We start from the raw sequence: 23,197 nt of genomic DNA, 5'->3' as shown, positions 1-23,197 counted from the left end.
CTAATTGAGGGGACTGGCTAAAGTTTGGCGGGCAGCATATGAGTGAGACGCTGTTTCAAACGCTATTTGAGTAATTCTATCCAAATAAGAAGCTTTCAGGTTCGACTTCTGTGACCTTTTAAGTAGTAAATTGTCACACGTTCCAACTGAGCTAAATGTTTCATCAAACCAACTCACTTGAGAGTTCTAATCAGAGTTGAATGATAGAAATACTAAAGTAAATAAGAAGCACTTCCCACTTCTCTGTCCCTTCTAACTTCCCTCTCTTACATCAGATCTTTTCTTTTGGTCCCCAGTGTACATTCTAGCTCTTGAATATCACCCACGTTCAACCTTTTATTGCCTTCTGTTTACTATCCTGAGATGACTTTGTGACAAGTCTTCAGCCTTCCCATTTCTCTTCTTCCCAATCTATTCTGTATGAACTATATTCCGATTATTCCCAAATAATGAGGATCACAAATAACGGCCCATTGTAAAAACCTCCAATAGGTCTTCATTGTTTAAAATAAAGGCCAACTACTCAGCATGTGTTCAAGTACCCAACCCTATCTATTTTTGCCAAAATGCCTACTCCTATTAAATAAATTACTTCTTGAAATAGTCTCAAGATCATGCCTGTAAGTGTCAAACTACAGAATTCTTGTCCTCTGGGAAGTTACCTTCTACTGTTCCCATTCACAAGGTTTTATTTCAAAGTAAAGGTTTTTACCTCCGTGGAATTCACAAAGCCATTATAATTAAAGCAATTTTCATGTTGCTATTTATCTATAATCTTGTGACATCTTTTCTATTATTATATTTAAATATTATATTTTTATTTATTTTTGTAGATTTACTTATTTTCTGTTGGAGGGAAAAGAATGTCATAACATCTTCAATAATATCTACTGCAGTGTCCTTGACCATCTTCTGGTCACATGTTTCTATTTTTTTTCCTTGGTACTAGGGACTGAATTCAAGGGAATTCTGTCAATGAACTACACCTCCTGCCCTTTTTATTATTTATTTTGAAGCAGAGTCTCACTTAATTTCTGAGGCTGTTCTGAAACCTGTGATCTTCCTGTCTCAGTCTGGTACATACTGGGCTTACATGTGGGCACTATCATGCTTTTCTATATCTTCAAATATCTACAAATAATTATTTGAAATTCATATACCTTCACTTCAATATCACCCTTCTCACTGCTTCTTTAAATTGCAATTTGTAACACAGTTCTTAGTAAGGAGAAGATAGAGACCTAAATCATTAGTTCATGAGATCAATGTTATCAAATCACTTAAAAGATTATCTTCCTAATTGTGCTATTGTTTCCTAATAACGGTGTTCTCCTGGTGCAGAAAGCAAAGCTCACATCTCACTAAGATAATTATTGTTCTCACCAGTTCTCTCAGACACTGATAGCTTTTCTGCCTCGATCTGCACCTACAGGCTATTTCTGTCCTCTTTTATAATTGACTGGTTCATTTCAACATGCATTAATTCATTTTGGGGGAGTCCCCCGTTCACTGGCCGACTCACTGTTATCTTTTCCCAATTTATTTTTCTAACTTTATATAATTGCTGTATATAATTGATGATTCATAAATATTAGTTGATTTTATTTGAGAGTAGGCTTTGATGTCTTCTATCAAGCCTAGCAGTTTGAGTGATTTAACATACACATGCTAGATGTACAATCTGACCTCTATTGTTATTCTCTGTAATTTGACAGGATAAAATTAAGCAAATATATGGCCAAACTTTCCAAATAATGTATTAGTTAATTATTCTCTTTTCAGTTTAATCTTTTGTTCTCCTGTGTGTGTGTGTGTGTGTGTGTGTGTGTGTGTGTGTGTGTGTGTTATTACAGATGGAACCCAGGGGCTTTCTACCTCCGGCTACACTCCCAGACCTATTTTATATTTTATTTGGAAACAGGTTCTCACTAAGTTGCTGAGAGCCTCACTAAGTAGCTGAGGCTGGCTTGAACCTGCATGATTCTCCTGTCTCAGCCTCCCAAGTACTGGGATTATGAGCATGCGTCACCACTCCTGGCTTGTTCTCCTCTTTTAAATTGCTTTTTTCCTGGAGAATCTTTATGTATATGTGCACATGTGATACTGGGAATTGAACCCAGGGGCATTTTACCTCTGAGCTAAACCACCACTTCCTTTTAATTTTATTTGGAAGCAGGTTCTCACCAAGTTGCAGAGGCTGACTTAGAAACCTAGATCCTACTGTCTCCGCCTCCTTGTTACTTCCCTGCCTCTTCTCAACCATTTTATTCTCACTTTCTTCCCAAGAAGACAATATCTTTAGTGAAAAAGACATTGCCTTAAAAGGTGTATTATATGATATATGTATTATAGTTTTGAATTGTAAGGCATGTTAACTTTTGTGTGTGTGTGTGTGTGTGGTACTGGGGTTCCTGGAAGCCCTTCTACCTCTGGGCTACACTCCCAGACCTATTTTTATACTTTTTTTTTTTTTTTTTTTGGAAACAGGGTCTCTTAAGCCAGAGTGTCTGGCTTCGAACCTGCCACCACACCCGGCAGTAGGGCATGTTAACTTTGAAATCCAAGATTTACTATAATCAGAAGTGGTTTTTCTCTGGTTGTAAGCAACTTTTTTGTAAGCAGTTTCGAGTCTTTTCATTCATGAGTCATGAGTGCTCTGACACTGCTTTGTCACTGAAGATATTAAATAAATAAGGTCCATGTTTCTCATTAGAGACTTGAAAACCAGTGTTTAAGCCAGATCACTGGCTTATTCCAGATGTACATCAGAATCAAGGGAAAATACTTTTAAACATATCAACACATTAAGTTCAACTGTAATCAATAATTGGTGGATATGTGTGTTTAAGTATGTGTGTGTGTGTGTGTGTGTGTGTGTGTGTGTGTGTGTGTGTAAGAGTGTATATGTGTATGAGTCCCAGTCAAAAGCTTTCCTATTTTATATTTTTATAATTAAAGCTATCATTACTAACCCTGATTTTTTAATGTGTCAACAAATTCTATTACAAGCCTGTCATCAGCACTTGAAGTTATAATATCTATTAAATCCAAAATAGCAATATAATTTAGTCAGTCCCTTCAAAACACTGAGAATTACTGAATTAAGTGGGTTTGTTTTCTAATTTAGTAGACTAGAAAAAGTCATTTATTTTTAAAGTGTACTTATATTGCTGCTAGAAACTGATTCAAAATTTGGACTTGGCAGATATAGTTCCTTAACATTTGAGGTCCAGTCTTCTCTTTGGTCTTTGAAATAATTAGCTGAGAAAGGGATTTCTCTTGGATAAGCACTCTCTGAGCTCTTAGTTGTTCAGTACTTTGCAAAGTCTGATATAAATACATGAGAAATGTTTGGCCCATTTACATTCTTAAGAAATTTGTTAGGAAGGATGGAGAGCCAGAATTTCTATTCACAAAACAGTTGTAGAACTATGTGAAGACATCATAAGACTAAATAGAATTTTGTGCCAGAATGTTTGTGCTTGTGTGTATAAAATGACTCATCAGGAAGGGAAGAGACCAGCATTCAAAGGAACTGTGGACAAAGAGTGCATAAGCCAGATGAAAGGAAATGGAATCTTGGAAAATAAAATGGTTAGAGAGAAAATAGGAGACTGGGAGGGGGGGAAGAAAAGAAAAAGCAAATAAAAAGAAGTGGTTGAACACTGCTTTCTTATTCTCAATAATCGCACACTGGCAAAACAGCTGGGAAAATGTCCTACTCTGATGTACTCAGATAACTTGACCTATTTGAATCTCAGCCCTGGTTTATATTATTCATAGAATAGGTACAAGACCATAGACCTCACGTATTTGATTTATCCATTTTTGTAGTATTTCCCCTATATTTGTTACTATTCTGGTAATGTGGAAATGGTAAATCAAGACTCTCAACTCAACCATTAAGTGTCCTGGGAAAATTAAATATCCTGGGAAATTCTCTGGGTCTCAGTTTCCTCATCTTTAATTTAAATATAATAAAGCCATTTCTGAAGGTAAATGGTATATGCAGTTATGTGTAGGTAGTATGTGTATTAGGAGGACTAGACAATGTACATTATGTGATTAACAGTATGCCTACCCAATTGTAAGTACAGACTAGTAACTGTTAAGGCTTTTTTTAATTACAGTTTTGTTCACAGACATAGTGTCTCTGAATAAACAGAAGCAACCTTGTAAAGTAGACCTATGGCCTTATGAATCACAAGGCATAGAGTTTAAAATTGGCATGCCTTTGAAAATAGGGACCCTGTTGTCATTATGTCACTGTTCAGGATTTTAATGTTATGTGAAATAAGCCCACCATACAAAATGTCCTAAGTAAAAAGTCACTTTTATCTGTGAGGCTAAGAGAAGTATATTGTGCACTCTAGGTTTTTTTTTTCCATTCATTTGCTGAAAGATAAGCAGCAAGCCATTGCACTCTTGTGGGGCTGTCTTCAAAGACTATTTCTGGCCACCACTTGTGGGAATGCTTTATGAGATGTCAGCCTGTGTAAGAAGAGATAGCTTGGTTTGTCGTGGGCAGATAGGCCATATTCTGCTGTAGACTGATGGGTTGTCTTTTATCATTGTCACAGGCTTATTTAACAAGCTGTGACTCTGTGGTTCGTCACAAAGAAAACTGTCATCCCCAGACACATGGCCTGTGCATCCTTTCATCTTCTGTGTCGGTAGGATTTGTCCTGTGACATCAAGCAGACCAGCAACTCCAGGTGGCCTTGTATAGGCTGCAACTGTGTCATGAGGAAGACTTGTGCTGGTGGAGAGCCAGGGTTTGCACCTTTGATTAGATGACATGCATGGAAAAAAAACACAGGTAAACATTTAAGTTGTGAATGCTGACAATATGTCACAAATATCACTTGAAAACAAATAGTGCACCCGTTGGGTTGAGGTGATAATTATTTATCATCATGTTATTTTCAGTAACAGATAAATCAGTTAATATCGATAACTCCACCTTCTTCCTGTCTTAACAAAATTTTCTTATCATTAAATAATAATAATATGTAATTTTCCCCATTTGGTACTGAGAATTGAACATAGGGACATTCTACCTCTGGGCTACACCCGAGGCCTTTTTAAATTTGTTCTTTTTACACTTTGAAACAGGTCTTTCTAAGTCACTGAGACTCTTGTCATATTGCTGAGGTTGGCCTCAAACCTATGATCCTCCTGTCTCAGCCTTCCAAGTACTGGGATTACAGGCATGCATCACTATGCCTGGCTCTAATAATACATAATTCCCAAAGCAACTTTAGAGTTTTAATTGTAAAAGATCCTTCAAGATTGATCAATACCTTGATTAATACCAATTGGTTGACTGTTGGTTAATACCTTGACTTTAATGTGTCTGTGTAGCAATTTCACAAACATTAACATTTTATTTTTAATATCCATTAAGAAATAGCACATCCAGAAATGTAAGCAGAACATTCTCAATATTTCTCAGGGAGTTCTCTGATTGAGAGTTGACAAAGTTGCTTAAGTTACAACTTTTCCCTCAGAGCCTGTAGCACATATACTGGCTATGGAAACTGGGCCTGTCCTGCTGAATTCAGCACTTTGCCTGACCCTGGAGCCCAGTATTCTGTTGTAGCTGTGACTTGGCAGATCAGATTAAACTACTTCAGGAACATTAAAGTATAAATATTTCATAAGTTCCCTCATGGGAAAGAATTTAAACTAAAACATTTAAAAGTCTCTGTTGTTTTGTCTGACTGATATTTTCTCCCTCCCCCTTTATGTTTCTACATTTTAAAAGGTATCTTTGATGGAGTTGAGTCTTGTTATTTTGCTGCTATCATTTCCTTGATAATTCCAGGGCAGTTTGAAGTTGGAATTTTGGCTGCAAAGTTTTCGATTAAAAGGCTAAGGAATCCTTTGGCTGACAGGTGTGGCTTGTGAAAGATTACTAAGGACAGAGAGTTGGGCTTTTGTTGTTATTAAGTGAGAAGATAAACAGTGGTTAGAGAAACAGAAGGTGGCATAGAGACTTCATGCAAAGCAGAATCTGCACAAAGGCAGCAGCTGGAGTTCTGAGAGGGGACAACACTTTAACCAGTGCTGGGACCACTGAGCAGCCGATCTGCAAAAGCAAAGGCTTTTCCTGATCACTTGTCCAGAACTAGTCCTTTTCATATCTGTACAGAGTTGCTAAATAGGCTAATAGTGGCTTCAGGTGAATTGAAGGTGGACATTTAACAAACCCACTATCTGCTTACATAAAAGAATTACCCCACAATACCTAAGGGACTTGAAAGAGAATATTCTAAATGTAATAGAAAGTCAGTGATAACTATTATATTTTAAGTATTCAAAAATATACTTAGTTTTCTTCTTTATACCTCCCCCACTCCCCTCCTACCTGATTCTTTTCCACTATTCTAAGTGTCTTTTTTCTCCTAATATTGATGAGATTCTTTTCTTTTCTTGTTTTTTTCTCTTGCTTCCATGTATGAGAGAAAACTAGTGGCCCTTGATTTTCTGAGTCTGGCTGATTTCTCTTAGCATGATGCTCTCTAGATCATTCATGTTATATGTACATATAAATATATCACTATGAATCTTATTATAGTGTACAATTACAATGCACCGATAAAAATTAAAAAGAAACAGAAAAAATTTGTAAAACCAAAATATACTAGACATTCTAAATTTCTGAAATTTTTCTGAAATTTAAGTTTCTTGAAAAAATCAATATACTAGAGCTAAGGTTAGGTTTGACCTTTCTTGGTATTCCCCTACTTAGAATGCACTAGAGGTAACTTGCCTTAATCAATATAAGTGTGTTTTGTGCTTAATAAATCTGTTTAGGTAAATTATATTTTTTCTTGGTAAAAAAGGTGAGTTTATCCTTGATTATAACTGCATTTTATGTGTGATATCCCCTTTGTCAAGTCTGATCTTCAAATGGTGGGTAATCAAAAGGTTTTGAAGCCAGGTGTGGTGGCACACACTTGTAATCCCAGGATTCCAGAGGCTGAGACCAGAGAAACATGGTTTGAACACAGCCTCAGTTACTTAGTGAGGCTCTTTGCAACTCAGTGTGACCCTGTTTCAAAATTTAAAAGACTAAAAAATAGGGCTGGGAGTGTAGCTCAGAGGTACAATGACCCTGGGTTCCATACCCAACACTGTCAAAAAAAAAAAAAAAACAAGTTTTCAAATATGACAGTGAGTTTATTGTTACCCCTTATTGAAAGGAAGGGATAGAGAAGACTACATTGTGAGAAATTTTGGTTATAACCTAGACTTGGTAAATATTTTCTGTTATTGCCAGGTAACCTGACAATAGGTAAGCCACTGGAACATTTTCTCTTTTCCTAGCCTTTTATGTAATATATTCACTCTCTTTTTATTTTTAAAAAGTTTGTATGATTAGATCACATATTTAACAGCTAGATTTTATTTTATTTTATTCTTTTGTAGGATGGAATCAGAACCATTCTATCTCTGTGCTACACTTCCAGCTCTATTTTTTATTATTTTTTTATTTTTAAGCAGGGTCTCACTGAGTTGCAAAGAGTCTCAGTAAGTAGCTGAGGCTGTCTGTGAACTGCAATCCTCCTGTTGTCTCATCCTCCTGATTGCTGGGATTCCAAGCATGAGCCACCACGCCTGGCCTCTAAGAGCTAGATTCTTTAAAAAATGGGTTTCAGATATAAAGCTTATATTTCCCAAACATAATACTTCACTTAAAATATTAAAAAATAACTATGAACCAAAAGTGTACCAGTATTGAAAATGGCCTAGGAAGAGTTGAGAAAGCTGTGATTATTAATAAATATATTTCAGAAACTTGGGCGAGGGGCAGATCTGTGAAAGGACTTGGTTTCTGCCAAGAAGCAGGCAACTATTCTAATGTAAATTAACCTAGCTAAAGGTAATTAGCAAGTTGACAGGAGAGGGGAACTGGGGCTTCCTCATTCTAAATACAGGTTTACATAATTGGGTAATCTAGCTAGGATGGGAGGATGGGGAGGACCTTTGTGAAGGAAGATATCTGGGTGTAAATTAAGAGTTTGGGGAGAAAAGTAAGGGGAGGAACTTTACAGGGACTTTTACTATGTCAGAATGACGTGAAACAAGATGGACGATGTCATGTGTATAAAAAGTCTCTTCTGTGTTTTGTATTTTGATTTCGTTCGAAGCACCCCCTCATGTTACATGAGGCTGTAACTATCTTCTGTATTTCTTGTCTGGGCTATTGCTTATCTATCCTTAGCTCAGGACAAGAACCTGCGGTTTTATGCGAATAGTCTTGGGGAGCCTAACAAAGGTTCCCAGGGACAGTTTCCCAAACCCTAACAGTCCAAACTGTAACATCTTCTTTAACCGTAACAATAAAGATGCAAATGACCAAGTAGATGAAGATCTCTGATGAGAACTAGGAATTTCCTAGTTTTTTTACAAGAACATTCCCCCCAGATTTATAGTCTGTGCAGATTGTAAAGAACGAGCATCCTGGCAAATCAGAACTCACAAATCTCTGCTTCTGCAATTCAGGCTGAGTGAGGGCTACATAAATACTGAACATTGCTCCTAGGACATTCAAGGCAATTCTTTCCCTCCTTTGTGTTATATTTCTTACAGTGTAATCATGTCAACAGCTGTGTTCCCTCCATTCAGGGCACGATACAAATTAGGGCCTCAATTGTAGTTGAATAGACTCATCAGAATTCAGGCCGTCCACAGAGGACATCGCAGTGGGATCAGGCTGATCTACTAGATCCGTAAGACCAAAGAAAGCCCTGATGCCATGGTTTCTTTGATAGGAAGCACAAAACTTGAAAATAATGAAAGAGATTGTAATACAGAATAATGATTCAATTTCTTGTTTGATTTGCACGGTATATGCCAAGACTGTAGCTAAAATCATTATTTTCCTCATACTTATCAAGCTTTAAATTGAGATACTGCTCTATAATACTGGAAATTGGATGGTTAATTGGTTTCTTCCAGAAAGTAAGTTGTGATGCCAGTTTTTTCCCCTCCTCTTTGAATTCAAGTCATTAAAAAGTAAACAAAAGAAAGAAAAAAAGAAAAGAGAAAAGAAAAGAAAATGCTAGAAAACTATCTTGAAAAGATATGAGAACAAGATAGTTTCATTTGGGGTATCTAATAATTTTGATTACTATTATTGTTGTTATTGTTTTGTTTATTGTTATTCTAATAGTTTTTTTATTGACTGAATATTTGTGTTTTGTGGAGAGCTTAGGCAAGCTTTAGCGGATCATCAATGTAAATCACATTCATCAGTTTATGAAGCAAAACATATTTTCTTCTTTTTTTTTTGGTGGTACTGGGATTCCTGGAATCCTGGAAAGCCTTTTACCTCCGGGCTATACTCCAAGAAATCTATTTTTTATATTTTTATTTGGAAACAGGGTCTCTTAAACCAGCGAGGCTGGCTTCAAACCTGAGTGATCCTCCTGTCTCTGCCTCCCAAGCGCAGGGATTACAAGCATGCTCCACCACGCCCAGCATATTTTATTACATACAGACAATATGTTCTATAGGATCTTTATAGTACATTAATTTTATTAAAATATTAGCCATATTAATAAAAATAAATACAATTTTTGATTACTTATTTAAACTAAAATCACAGGCACATTAATATCAATGTTAACACACACTTGTCTGAAGTAATCTGACTCAAAGAAATTTGTATATAAACCACCCTTCTCAGAATCTCAACATGTGGCCTTTGCAATTGAGGACAAACTAGGGAGCAGCTCAGGATCACAGAAACAAACAGTTTTGTTTATCCAAAGATTTGGCTTGATTGTTGCTGTTGTTTGAAATAGGTTTTCCCTAAATTTCTCAGTCTGGCCTTGAATATACTATCCTCTTGCCTCAGCTTCCCAAGTAGCTGGGATTACAGGCACATGTCATTGCATCTGTCTGTAGATTTTTTTTTAAATGTTATATGACAACTAGAGAGACTAAGAGATATTTTCCATTGAGTTTAGAGTTTGTTCAGTAAACTATAATATTCCATAGTTGGGTCTCATCAAATGAAATAGAAAGAAAAAAAAATTTAATCTTAATTTTTAGTTTCTTCTCCCCATTTAAAATTTCAAGATCAAATCTGGGTTTCTGGCTCCAATTTCAAATTATAAAACATTTTGTCTAGTATAAAGTCTAGTATAAAGTAACATTAGCAGATGTATATACAAAGCACCATTTTACAATGTGCTATGCATGGGCATGTTATTTCTGCTTTCCTAGCACAATAGCTTTTTGAATTTTTCATAACAATTCCTGAGTTGAGTCAATTCACTGACATCTGTCTCAGAATAGCAGACACTCTTTATTCAGCTTGTTTGTGTTTTCTAAACTCACACATCTTTTATTTTTTTTCTTGAGGAAGATTAGAAGTACAAAGATAAATAATTATACCCCCATCTACCTGTTTGGTGACAGTACTTGAATTCTTATTCTATTTGTAAATAAATTTAATGAGAACACTAACTACAACAATTTACAAAGTATTCAACTCAAAATCAGAATCTGGGGCAGAGTATATAATGATAGAAAAAGGAACATGTACATACACACAGCTGAGTGCCCACATGTGCACACACACACACCCTGAATAGGGAAAATGTCCCCCAAAAGTCAAACAATGAGGGAAGAAAGGTAAAATAAATAGGAAAGCCTAACTTTTAATCTTCTCCAATTTTATTCATATTGTAAAAGGAAATTTTAAACTAGGTGTGGTGGGCTGTAATCCTAGTACTTGGAAAGTTAAGGTAGGATGATCACAAACATGAGGACAGCTTCATTAATTTAACAAGGCCCTATGAATTTAATGATATCCTGTTTCAAAATTACAAAAATAAAATAGGATTGGGATTGTATCTCAGAGGTAGAATGTCTCTGGATTAAATCTCCAGTAACACCACACACACACACACACACACACACACACACACACACACACACTCACACACATACCATATATATACTTTTTTCTTTATTATGTTTTTTAGAAAGATATGCAAAAATAAAGTGTATGTTAATAGTGATTTATGTCAGGGTAATTTTTTTTTTTTTTTGTGTGTGTGTGTGGTACTGGGATTCCTGGAAGTCCTTCTACCTCCGGGCTACACTCCCAGACCTATTTTTTATATTTTTATTTGGAAACAGGGTCTTTTAAGCCAGTGCGGCTGGCTTCGAACCTGTGCGATCCTCCTGTTTCTGCCTCCCAAGCGTGGGAATTATAAGCGTGCACCACCACACCCAGCAGTGTCAGCATAATATTTTATACATTGATTATTTCCAAATTATGGAACTAGGTTCAAATAAAACTCCATCAATTCTGCTCCCAGGAAATTTAGCATAGCCTATTATCAATAAAGATAGTAGAAAAGTATCTAAATTAGGAATCATAAGCCTAAGATTTTTGATTTAGATAGGGCATTCATTGCCTGATTACATGACAGTAGAAAAGTTACTTGATAAACACAGTTTGAATTCAAGAATAAGTATAGGTAAACAAAATATAATAGATTCAAATTATTTTGTGTGGCAGTCAGTCTAAAATGAGGACTCTTGAGTTCTAGTCTAAAATGAATGACAATAGCAGTTAGATATCTCAGTATATTAGCCTATCAAATACATGTTTTGTGTCTATAAGAACATATCTATAATATATTTAGCATAAGACTGTAGTTTTTACTGATGAGATAACTCATATCATAGAAATAGTTTGGCCCATGGTAATCCAATGTTCATCATCTGATCAAAAATATCAGCTGCAATAGTGCTCTATAATAAGCATTTTTGTACCTGGAAAGTGTGCAATACATAAAGAAAGAAAAATATAAAAACAAGGCAGAAAGGCAGCAGGAAGGAAATATCCATTTCAGTGTTCTTTATCTCATTATTTATTTTATGAGAAAGAAGAATCTGAAAATATTTTAGTATCCTGAGTTGAGAATAAATGTCTCCAGTTATTTTTCTTACTTGTTTATTTGAGATGGAGTCTCATGGTATTATTCATGCTGTCATCAAACTCATGATCCTCCAGTGGAAATATATGTCACTATATCTGGCTTGTTTTCCTTCTTAAGTTAGAAAAATGCACACAGATTTGTTTTATTTTGTTTTGTTGGTACCAGAGATTGGACCTAGAGGCATTCTATCCACTATCTATACCCTCGCCTTTTTAAAAAATTATTTTTATTTTAAAATAGGATCTCACTAGGTTACTGAGAGTCTCATTAAGATGCTGAGGTTGTTCTTGAACCTTCAGTCCTCTTGTCTTAGCCTCCCAATACTGAGATTACAAGAATCTACTACCACATCCAGCCAACGATATGTTTACCTCAATTTTTTCAAACTTAATACCAAGAAAAATGCTCAATTCTGAATAACTCAATTCTGAAAGATATGAGTAAATCAAAATTTCCATTGATTCTAAGAGATATATAGCATTCTTTGTAATAGGACTCATCTTCACCCTGGGACATATTTAATGTTGGCTTAACATTCTGAAGCATTCACTATTATTTTAGCACTGTCAATATTTATACTTTTAATATTATAGCATAAGAAGATAGAATTTATGTTCTGAGTCATTTTCTTAAGGCTAATTTCACTCTATATTGACAACTATTTTACGAATCTACTGACCTATGGTGAGAACATTTAGTTTCTATTACAGAGATTAATTTACCCATTGTTTTAGTTAGTTTTTCATTACCATGACCAAAATACTTGACTAGCATAACTTAAGGAATAAAATATTTTGGGGGTGCTCATGGTTTTACAGTTTTCAGAGAAGAGTCCATGGTCATCTGGTACTTACTGGCAGGGACTTAGGGCATGCAAGGGGAGAAAATACTGGGTTTAACTCAATGTCTTTGGGAGCAAATTGAGGAGGGGGAGGAGGGAGTGGCAAATAGAGTCCTCAAGGCCATATGCCCAGGAAACTACCTCTCTAGCCAAGATCTGCCTACAAACCTGGTTGTATTAATTAACACATGAGCCTTGAAGGACATTTTAAATCTAAACCATAACGGCCATTTAAAAAATATTTCATATTATGTACATGCAAAAACATCAAAGTCAGTCACTAAGCAGAACATGCGAAGGAGAGAAGGGGAAGGGAATGGGATGGAAATTGGGGAAGGGCTAAATGAGTTATGTGTGCATGTATGCCTCTGTCATCATGTACCTCATTAAGATGAATGATTACAATGCAATAATAAAAAATTAAAAAATAAAAAATATTTTATATCAAGAATAATACCCCTTAAGGCTGATTTTAGGAACTTGAACTCTATAAAAGCACCTAGAAAATGTATTTAGTTCTGCAAAGTCAAAATCACTCTTTTTTGGCTCCCAAATCCCACCCTTTACTGGGCTGAGAGTGTGTTTTGATTGTGGTGTTTTGTTTTCTTTTCCAGTTCTGACTTGTCTCTCTTTAAGTTTGGGCTGCCAGAAGAGACAGGTGGTGCATGAAGGTTACTTAAAACAGTGCCAATTTTAGCTCCATAGCAGACATGGTTCAAACCAAGTGGAAACTGATGCTGGGGTGGGAGAGAACTAAGAGTCGGCATGGTCTTTTTACACATTTTGAATGCATTTTAATATTTTTTCTTCTGATTATATATTTTAATTAACAAATTCAACTATTGATATATTCCATACCAAACACTGCAATACCACTTATCATTTATCATTTAGTCTTCATAATATATATGTATCTGTACATATGCATACATACACACATATGCTTATAAATGTATATGTGTATATATATGCATATGTATACCTATATGTATATGTATAACTATATGTACATGTATAAATATGAATTTTTTTAGATTTTTTCCTGATACTGCTTGTTGAACCCAGGGATAATCTACCCCTGAGCTATCCCCACAGTTCTTGTTTTTGTTTTGAGACATGGTCTAGCTAGTTGCCTAAGCTATCCTCAAACTTTCTTGCAATCAGCCTCGCAGATGGTGGGATTACAGGCATTCACCACCACTCCTGGTGGAACCTAGTTTTGATATTTTTTAATATACCTCTATTGGTGCATTGTAGTCTCTTCATAACATAGTTCAGAGTGATAGGGATATATAGCACATTGAACTTGGTGAGTTCCCCACACCCTGGATACCCTCCTCACTTCCTCCCCTTCCGCAAAAATAATACTGAGATTGCCATTAGTAATTTCACATATGTACATAATATCAATGGGAGTGCTTCCATCATTAATTATCTTTTCCCCCCCAAACCTTCCCTAGACTTCCTCCATAACTCCACTGGAGGTTTTTCTTCATTATCTAAAGATATTCTGTACCACAATATAGTGTAAAAAGTACAAAGAAAAAACAGAAGAAAAAAATTACATCATTTTTAGGAAAATGGATCAACATGGAGAACATTGTTTTAAGTGAGATTAGCTAATCATAGGAAGTGAAGGGTTATACGTTTTCTCTCATATGTGGAAGGTAGGGATACAAGTGGAACCTAGTTTTGAGATACAATGTAAGATACACAAAAAGTGCAAAACTTACATCATTATCATCTATGCAATACATACATTACATTCCTAGTTAGCTGTCTGTGGATAAATGGTACTGAACAAGTGAGATTGTGTGTGTGTGTGTGTGTGTGTGTGTGTGTGTATGTATGTGTGTAGATAGAAACAAAGACAGATAGACATAGATAAATGTAAAACTATGTAAGTAACATAGACTGGGTGCAAACATGGGTAGGCAATAATAATGCATGTTAGTACTTATGTGGACTCAAATATGCCATGTACCTATAAGGCAAATACTATTATCATCTTCAAATTTCAATTAAAAAATTAAACTTCAGAATGGTTAAGCAACTTTTCAAAATATAACATGTTAATTTGTAGAGCTAATATAAACCCAAGCATCTAACTGCAGTCTGCGTTTTTAACAAGTATTGTCACTTATGCTGCCGCAGGCTGCCATAGGAATTCTAGAAAGAGCAGGAAGACGCCATTGACTCTAGCTGGGCTTGTGAGAAGGGGGGAACTTAGTTCACATAGAAAAGTAGAAAAGAACAGATAAATGAGAAAGGCTGAGAGATGAAAAGGTACTCACAGTATTTGTGACATACTGGCTAGATTCAGGGCATAGTAAGAGACATAACTGGAGAGGGATCCAAGGCCCGTGGCATGCACTCCAAAGATGACCTTGCTCTACTTCAGTGAGAAGCTAAGGACTTCCAGTGTAACCTACCTTGCCTTCATTCCATTTTATTTCAGAACTTCAATGTGTTTCTTGTATTAGTTTCTTCTTCTTTAACAAATCTGAAACCTCTGTGTGTAAAATAGAGTGGTAATTCTCAAACATTAACATACAAAGAATGTTCAGATAAACAGTATGTCAATATGCATTGACCACACTTTGCCTCCTATGGTGAGATCCCATCTTTTCCTGAGTCCTCTGAAGTTTTGCTTTATCTAGGATCTTTCCTCTGCAATGTATAGTTCTTGAGGCCTGAGAAAGTGTTAAATTCATTACTGTATACTGACAGGCTACTATAGTGTCCTATAAAAAATTGTAAATATATGTGTACCTAAAGAACATATTTTCTTTTTTCTCCTATTAACACTTTCCTTACTGCCTGAATATGTGTTTGGATCTCCCTGCTTAAATGAAAGTTATCTCTTAATACCATTACCATCGTAAGCTCCTAAACTTAAGTTCCTAGGTATTAAAGGTTGAGTTTGTTATTGTCAGAAAATTGGTTTAAAAACAAATTTGTTTTCTAAAATTGGAAAATTTTAGAATTACACCTAGAATCTATGGACTTTTAGAGCATAGCAGTTCTATTATTTAGTAATTGTGTACATTGGATACGTTTCTCAAATTCTCTGAGTATTTCATTCACATAGGTGGAGACTAATACTAATACATCCTTCATGGATGATTAAAAGAAAAATGTTGTTATATATGCACATGCTTAAACAGAGCAGAGAGTAAGTGCTAAGAGTGTGCTACTCAACAATTTTGATCAATGTTCATTATTAATATGCCCTCAAAGTCACCATTTTATCTGGCCCATTGCAATAATGTTCTAACTGGTCTTTTAGTTTTGATATTCAATATCACTGTAGGTTGTAAAATAATAAATTCTAGGAACAACAGGCTTTTAAATTAAAATAAAAACTATACTACAAATGAACAAGAATACTTTATAGTTCTTAAAAGATACCTTCTTTTCCTTCCTCATTCAAACTATACTACAAATGAACAAGAATACTTTATAGTTCTTAAAAGATACCTTCTTTTCCTTCCTCATTCAATTGCAACAAATGTTCTCCTTTCTCCCTCTTCCTCTCACTCTCCTTTCCCCATTTTTCTTTTCTTGTGATATTGGGGACTAAAACCAAGGGAATTATGATTCTGAACTAAATATCAGCCCAATTTTTCTTTCTTTTTTTCTTTTTTGCGGGTCTGGGGATGGAATCCAGGGGCATCTGACCTCCGAGCTACACCCCCTGCCCTATTTTTTATTCTTTATTTTGAAACCAGGTCTCACTGAGTTGCAAAGTGCCTCACTAAGTAGCTGAGGCTGTCTGCGAACCGCGATCCTCCAGGTCTCAGCCTCCCAAATGCTGGGCTTACAAGTGTGCGCCACCACACCTGGTTCTATTCTTATTTTGAAGAAAGATTTTACTCAGATGCTGAGGGTCTTTCTAAGTTGCTGAGGATGTCCTCTAACCTGTGATACTCCTGGTCTCAGTTTCCCAAGAACTGGCAAACAAATTTATTGGGTGTAAAGAGATAAATATAAAAAATTTATCATTTTCCTAGCATTTTAGGTGAAAACACAGCCAAATCATATGTATTTCATTTAATTAATTCAACAAACACGTATTAGTTTAACCCCATGTACAAGTCCTTGTGCTAGGTGCTGAGGATATAATGGGAGCATAGTGAACACAACACTCTGCTTCTAGGAAGCTCTAATTCTGATGGAATAGTCATTCAACAAATAATAAAATAATATATGGAATACTAAGCACTACTTTAAGAAAACACAAAATACTATGATATTGCTGCTTTTTCTATAATGATAAAAGTGTATTTCCTCGTGTGTGGTGAGTGTGCGCACACATTTGTACAGACACTTGTGTTAGGATTGAAGCCAGTGTTATTCTTCCTCTGAGCTATATCCCCAACACTCTTTTATTTTTAATTTGAAAAGAGGTCTCACTAAGTGGCAGAGGACCTCTCTAAATCGCTGTGGCTCACCGGGCATGGTGGCGCAAGCTTGTAATCCCCGCACTTGGGAGGCAGAGACAGGAGGATCATGCAGGTTTGAAGCCAGTAGCACTGGCTTAAGAGACCCTGTTTCCAAAATAAAAAAAATATAAAAAATAGGTCTGGGAGTGTAACCCGAAGGTAGAAGGGTTTCCAGGAACCCCAGTACCACCAAAAAAAGCTGTGGCTGACCTCAAACCTGCAATCCTCTTGTCTCAGCCTCCCAGTATTGAGATTACAGGTCTATGCCACTGTGTCCAGTTTCAAAAAATATATTTCTGAGATGAATGTAATTATGGTCCATCCAAGCAAATGTCATAAAGTTTATTTCAGAAAGAGGAAATATGTCAAAGATCGCGATATATTCATAGGTCTATTTGTAATCTGTTTGTAGATTCCAAACCACCAGGTGAATTGGCTGCACCAGTGCAAAAGATTAAGTTGTTGGTGCCAATCCTTCATCTTCATCTCCACACCATTTGCCACAACATAAAACATTTTCTTGTGCTAAAGGCAGAGTATAATTTCACCCGTCTTGACATGGGGCTTAACTATGTGGCTTCCTATGACCAAAATATGAATGAAATATGAATGAAAGCAGCAGGATGCCAGCCCTGAATAGTACTTACAAATGCTTCATGGCTTTGACATTTGACATCTGCCATCTCCATGAAAAGAACATGCTGTGCTTAGCCCTCTAGTCTAAGAAGGATGAGAGAAACATGAACCAGAGCCATCTGGCTAACTAGCAGACCATCAGTTTGAAGCAAAGCTTCCCAGCTGAGTGTTCCTCATCTAACCAGCTTCCAATCCATGGATGCACAAGGAATCCCAGCCAAGATCAATGAAGCCACCCCTGCCACTCACAGATATGTAAGAAATCTGCATACTGTACTTTAGTGAGATATTGTAATTGTTTATTTTTCTACAATAGCTAGCCAATATAGTTGACAATCTAAGCCAAATTTAAGCCTCATAAAGCTGCAACTTGTGTGATTGGGGATTAAACCCAGAGACCTTATCAGCTATATCCTTGGCCCTTTTAACATCTTATTTTGAAACAGGGTTTCACTGAGTTCTGTGTGCTGGCCTCAAATCTGCAACCCTCCTGTCTCAGTCTCCCAAGTACTGGGGTTACAGGTGTGCACCACTGCACTTGGCTTGTTACATAGCTTGATGAATCATATATGGAAATCAAGTTATGATGTCTAGAAAAGAAAAAAAAATTAAATGTAGTGCCATATAGACAAGATAGAAAAGTGACTCAGAAAAAAAGAATTTTTACCTATGAAATGTCATAGAACAATGGTGAAATAGAAACTTATGGATATCTGTTAGATTCTAAAATCCTTTGTGAGGTTGATGAAGGTAAAACTGAAAGGTTGAAGGGAAAATATAAATGATTTATGATGAAGAGTACATTGGATATGAAGGAAATAAAGAAAAAGATCTTATCTATAAAAGAGAAAAAGAGATCTTATCTTTCCTTAGGAAATATATTTGCTCTGTTACAAATAAGATAAAGTTTTCCCTTTCAACATGTAAAATAATAATAAACTAGCTATTTTGTGCCACTAGGGATTTAACCCAGGGCATTCTACCTCTGAGCTATACCCTCAATCCTATTTTTTTCTTTATTTTGAAACACGGTTTCAAAAGGGAAGCATCTGGTTTTTATTTTCTGTGCTATTTCTCTGTGCATGCCACATCGTAAGTTTTGATCCCACTCTAGACAGATCCAGTAGTGGCCTGGCCACCAGGAGGACTTTGATCCCGACCTCGCTGGCTCCAGCACCAGCCTTGTCTCATGGGAGGCCCTGATTCTGGCCTTGCTGGTAACCAAACCAGCCTAACCCCTTGGCTGGCTCCGATCCCGGCCTTGGAGGCCCCAGCACCAGCCTTGCCTCAAGGCATGCTCTGATCCCAGCCTTGCTGGCCCCGGCACCAGCCTAACCCCTCGGCAGGCTCCTATCATGGTCTCGGAGGCCCCAGCACTGGCCTTGCCTCACTGCAGGCTCTGATCCCAGCCTTGCTGGCCGCAGCACCAGCCTTACCCCTCAGCAGGCTCCAATCCTGGCCTCGCTGGCCCAGGCACCGGCCTCACCCCTTGGGAGGCTCTGATCCGAGCTCCCTCTTCACCCATCAGGTTTTCCCACATTCCTGAGGGTGCGTGATGGTAGCATTCTGCCTCTTGGGTTATTTCTTCAAAAGTTGCAAGTGTAATGCATCAGATCTCTGCCTTCCCTGAGTACTGGCCAATGCCATTGCCACTGCCTCCACCATTTCAAATCTTTCCCAAGCTCTTTTTCCACTCTGCATGTTGTTCAGTGTTCCTAAGCATGCGTGAGGGTAGCATTCAATGTTTGGGGTAATTTTCCAGAAGATAAGGTTGGTAGGATCAGATTTCTGCCTCTCCTGAATACAAGTCTCCACCACCATCGCAGTGACCACTTCCAACACTGCCTTCCTTCTAGGTCTCCGTTAAACTCTCTCCTTACAGGTGATGTCCAGGATTCTTAAGGATGTAGAGAAGATGCAGTCCTCCTTCACTGGGAATTTTTCCAAAAGTTCCAGTTCAGTTGGATAAGTTTTGTCTGCATCTCCAGTATTCTGGCAGCTGCCTTGGCCCTCTTGACACATGTCTGATATTTTTCTTTTCTTTTTCCTTTTACTTTTCCTTTTTTTTTTTTTTTTTTAAATAAGACAGTATGTGTGGTTTTAGGAGGTTGTGGGATCAGGCACTTGGTAGCACTGTGGCCCAGGCCTGGTTCTTCCAGGGTTCTGGTGTGCCTTGCACGACTCCACCTGGGGCCCAGGGCTTTGAGACCCGGGCCCCAGTTTTTCCGGAGGTCCAGCGTGTCCCGCGTGACCCCCGCCAGAAAGTGTTTACATAATTAAACGGAGGTTCAAAATGGGGACTGTGGGACACAGCACATCTCATTTGCTGAAATAAATAAAGTTCAACTACTGAGAAGGCAGCATCTTGACAAAAAACATAAACAAAGCTCATGAACCAAAACAGAAACTGGAACCATGGTGGAAGGAATCCAGCACTCTGAACTGCAAGATCCACTGTAGAAAACCCAAGTGAACTACTGACCTGGTGTGGCTGCCAGTCCAGCCACCAGCACCATTTTGGGTCACCACCTGAACAGCGAGTGCCAGCTCCAGTGTTGTTGAATTTGGTGCTGCAGCCTCAAAAATACTCCTCAAATAATCAAAGAACATAAAGTGCAGAAAGCAGTGGTAGAGCTCCAATATCTTAAGCAATCAGCACCACATTTCAGGGATACAGAAAAAGACCCAAAAGCCTGTGCATTCAACAGAGGGAGCACCTGCAGTGGTGTTATGTGCCCTCCAGAGACTGGGAAGCAGGACAGCCAGGTAACCACTTGTGTTACTCAGTACTTAGTGGAGGCAGAAGACCACTCAGAGCAGCCAGGCACCCCGGCTGGCTAAGACTAGGCAGCCCATCCTGGTGGTAGTCCAGTTAGAGCCTCCAGAGACACAGGAAAGGTGCTCAAGACACTGTACTTGCACAGGATCACAGGAGATTGCTCCAAGACTACACTGGACATCTTCTGCTAGTACCACACCCTGACACCTACACACAAAGAAGTCAGAGATGAGAGAGGGTTGCAAACACTTATAGACTGGGTTAAAAATTGATAATAGGTTACAGAACAAATGAGACATTGGAATATACTCCAGAATCTACCACAGTGAACAGACATATAGATAATATACAGTCCCTTGCCCTATATACATAAATTAGCAGGACTGCTTTTTATTGTTTGTTTGTTTTGTTTTGTTCATCTCTAACACTGTAACTAAATCTTTTTTATTTTATGTTTGTCCTTTTTTTCTCTTCCTTATTCCTTTTTTCTTTTCATTTTTTTTGTCTTTGATTTATACTTGTTAATTTTTTGGTTTTTAATTTGTGATTTTTAGTTTTTGTAACTTGTTTCATTACTTTATTCATGTTTATTTGCTCCTTTTCCCCATTTCTTTTACAAATGATCTCACTCTAGCCTATCTACTCTCTTCTCTCAAAACTTTTTTTCCCTTACTATATCTCCTTGTTTAATATTTAAGCTATCTCATATCTCCATACTTAAACTCTACTAACTACAAGAATCCTACTATCTAACCTTCTCTCATTCTCAACCAGATACTACCTTATTATACTTAAATTCTTACTGAACCTACTCATATTCACTACCTTACCCGACTCCTGTGTCATGAGAAAACATGAAATGTCCTAACTTATAAATAAAAGGCACTGAAAAGGGATAGAGAAACAGACCAAAGGTATTTGTAATCTCTTCACAGAAATAATTTCAGAATTTTCCGAACATGGAAAGAGATTTGGGAATACACATTCAGCAAACAAGATGAAAGAAGGACCTCCCACACCATGTAATAATCAAAATGACCAAAATAGAATCTAAGGAAAGAATCTTAAAAGAAGTGAAAAAAAAAACATAAAGGGGCAAAATAATAAATATCACTCTACACTTTATAAACCAAGTCATGAATGCCAGCAGAGAATGGTATGATGTAATTCAGACCCTGGAAGAAAACATCTTCCAATCAAAACTGCTATGTCCAGCAAGGATATTATTCAAAATTGATGGACCAACAAAAGATTTTTAAGATAATCAAAATCTCAAAAAATTCCTGAATACAAAGCCAACACTAGAGAAAATACTTAAAGAAATAAACCATAAAGAAGAAAAAAGAAGCAAATTTTATATTTCAATAACAACCCAGCTATTACACTTCTGGGTATCTTTCCAAAGGGATTGAAATCAGAAAACTACAGTAAGATATGCATATTCATGTTCATAGCAGCACAATTCATAATAGCCAAAATATGAAACCAACCTAGGTCTCTTATCAACAGATGAATGGATTGCAAACTTATGGAAAATACAATCGAATTCTACTCAGCAATAAAGAAGAAAAAATTCATGTCATTCACAAGACGATGGAAAGACCTGGAGAATATTATGTTAAGTGAGATCAGCCAAGCACTGAAAGAAAAGGGACATATGTTTTTTTCTAATATGCCCAAACTAGGTAGTATTGAGGATGCCAGAGGGATTCAAGATAATGGAGGGGAAACCTCAGCAAAGCTAGAAAGGAAGGGTAGGAGAGGAAGAAGGCTGAGGTTGATGAATAGAGGAGCTATGTTCAAATATGTGTAAAAGTATGAATGTAGCATGGTCATCCTGGACACTCATTGTTGGAAGGGGGGAAAGGAGAAGCGGGGTGGGGTGGAGGGCACCAAGAACTATCTAAATGTATCCCATTATAAATATAATCTACATAAAAATAATTTTAAAATAAATAAAATAAAATAGGGCTGAGGGTGTAACTCAGAGATAGAATGACCCTGGGTCTAATCCCTTGTCCCACAATAAATAAATAAATAAATAAATACATAAATAAATAAATCTGTAATAAAATATAAATAATTAAACAGATATTCAAAGAAGAGGATATTAGAATACTATAATGCATGGAATATTTTATGAAGAATAAGTTACAATATATGTACATATTAGTATTAGTAATAAAATTATATAATAATGAAAAAGCTTGATATACATTAAAACCTACATATCTTAAGGGGAGTATCTTTTGGGATCATCTTTACAGTTTTATGGTAGAAAACATCTCAGGAACAAGTAGCAAAAGAAAAGAAAGGACTTTTCCAGATGGATGAAGTTATATATGGAAAAAACAGTAAATAGTGAAGAACCTTGTAGACAAATGCTTTTATTAATTTAAAGCCAATATATATAAGAAGGAGTTTTTACATAGAATGACAATGAATCCTCAGTCAAAACAATAACTACACAGGCTCTATTCCAAAAAATTGAATGGTATTTGAGAAAAAAATTTCAAGTATAAGATTG

Source organism: Muscardinus avellanarius (assembly GCF_963383645.1).
Source record: "Muscardinus avellanarius genome assembly, chromosome: 2".
In the NCBI taxonomy this organism is placed as follows: domain Eukaryota; kingdom Metazoa; phylum Chordata; class Mammalia; order Rodentia; family Gliridae; genus Muscardinus; species Muscardinus avellanarius.
This window is presented reverse-complemented; position numbering follows the sequence as displayed.